Source organism: Octopus bimaculoides, chromosome 19, assembly GCF_001194135.2.
Source record: "Octopus bimaculoides isolate UCB-OBI-ISO-001 chromosome 19, ASM119413v2, whole genome shotgun sequence".
NCBI lineage: Eukaryota > Metazoa > Mollusca > Cephalopoda > Octopoda > Octopodidae > Octopus > Octopus bimaculoides.
Window position 1 is genome coordinate 2,018,816 of NC_068999.1, and position 2,255 is coordinate 2,021,070.

Consider the following 2,255-nt stretch of genomic DNA (forward strand, 5'->3'; position numbering starts at 1 on the left):
CCAGGACCTCGAGGCAGTAATGATGAACCGAGAAGTGTGACATAAACTTTCTTGCTGCGGCCCGGGTTGGAACCCGGTCATAATAATAAGCATGTCTACATGAAGAACTATCAAACAAGGCGAATAAGTTCCAGAGAAAGTAGAAAAGTAAATATGGTAATGCCTGGATATGAATCTATTCCCTCCCCAGATTAACAGTTCCCTCTATTGGCTCAACAGTTAGTCTGGATAATCCTGAGTTAATTCTATTTTTAATTTTTGTAACTCTGTTCTTGTAATTTTCAATTCGAATACGTGGTCTTTTAAATGATTTCCTCCCCAAATCAAAAAGGGACCTCTTCTAACAACTAAGAATTACTTTCCGTACTCTATCCTCGATGCAGAACTTGGCAGAGATAAGGGAGGGATCGATATATCAGTGTGCAACTGGTACTTACTTTAATCGACCCCAAAAGGATGAACGGCAAAGTCGATCTCGGCGGAATTTGAACTGAGAACGTAAAGATGGACAAAATGCATGTAACTGCCCAACGCGGTAACGATTCTACCATCTCACCGCTATATTCACTGGTGATAATGAAAGATTCAAACGTGACTTGCGCTAACTAATGAGAAGAGAGCTCTCATCCGTTCGTTATTTGCGACAGCAAATAAGAGGAGGGCTTTTATCAGTAACTTTGTAATATCTCTTGTTTTTGGCATGTGTTTTGTTCCAAGAAGATGGGTTGAAGAATCGTATAATTCTTCTGCAACAAATTTGTCAATGTCCGCCAGCGTTGGTTATAGCCAACTAACTATAATTCTATTCGTTTGAGTGTTTGTGCATGTGTGTGTGTGAGTGGTGGAGAGCCTCTGTGTGTGTGTGTGTGTGTGTTTTCTTGCTAATCTAATTGGATTAGCATTGTTTGATCTGCTCGGCTTCATGCTTCAAGGCAATGTCACAAAACAAACAAACAGTAAAGTGTAAATCATTGACAAAATAAATCTTGAATACTCTTCAATCTAAGTCCTACCAACACACACACACACACACACACACACACACACACATATATATATATATATATATATATATATATATATATATATATATATATATATGATGGAATAGTTACTATGAATCATTATGTAGAATACATTGTATTTGAGAACCCAGTTTCCACAAAATCTGTTCATCGGGAGCTGCATAAAGCCGGATTTCACGAGAGGGCTGCAATCAGAAAACCACTACTTTCAAAAACACACGTTGCAAAGCGTTTAGAGTGGAGTAAAAACCTCCAGAATTAATCCCTAGAGTAGTGGAAGAGCGTTATGTTCCCGGACGAGTCATCCTTATTTCCGACCACCGGCCGAGTATACGTGTGGAGACAGCCAAAAGAAGCATTTGACCCAGACTGCCTTCTTCCAACTGTTAAACATGGAGGAGGATCTGTGATGATCTGGGGAGGGGCTATATCTTGGAAATATGCGGGCCGAAAGGTTTCCCTTCATGGCAGAATTCATAGTCAAGACTATTTAAGTATTTTATCTGATCAAATTGTTTGAAATCTTAAGGTGTTTCCATCATTTTGTCGAACCCCTGTGTATATATATAATTCATAAAAGAATATAAGTACAAAAATCACGTTAATGATTTTTATCACATAGTCCGGTTCTCATTCTTTGGGTATTTTTTTAATGTTATTATTATTATTATTAATATTATTCAGGTCACTGCCTGGAATCGAACTCGGAATCTTGGAGTTAGTAGCCCGCACTCATAGAATAAGTACCAGACTTCAAAAACATAATACGGAGTGTGGTCGATACATTTTCGACTAAACCCTTCAAGGCAGTGTTCCAGCCTGGCCGTAGTCTAATGGCTGAAACGTGTAACAGACACATGACATGCATTCGCAAAACAAAAATTCTCGAATGTGTGTCTCGCCAATCGTTCAACAAACCTTACTATAACGTGATTACATCCAAACTTAGTTCTTTCATTACGCTTTGATTTTGCTTTTTTGCTTACTTTTTTTTTTATATTTTTCAGTTTCTCCTCCTGACTTACACTCCATTTTCTACACTCTCCCTCCCTTTTCTCTCTCTCTCTCTCTCTTTCATCTGTCCTATTCCTCTATCTTTCCTATGTTATACAATACACTGATTTCATCAAAAATACACGTCTTATCTTCGTATTATTACATCGACCAAATGATATCACTGGATACCTGATAGCAACCAAAAATATCGATTCGTCCGCCCCTCCTCCTCCT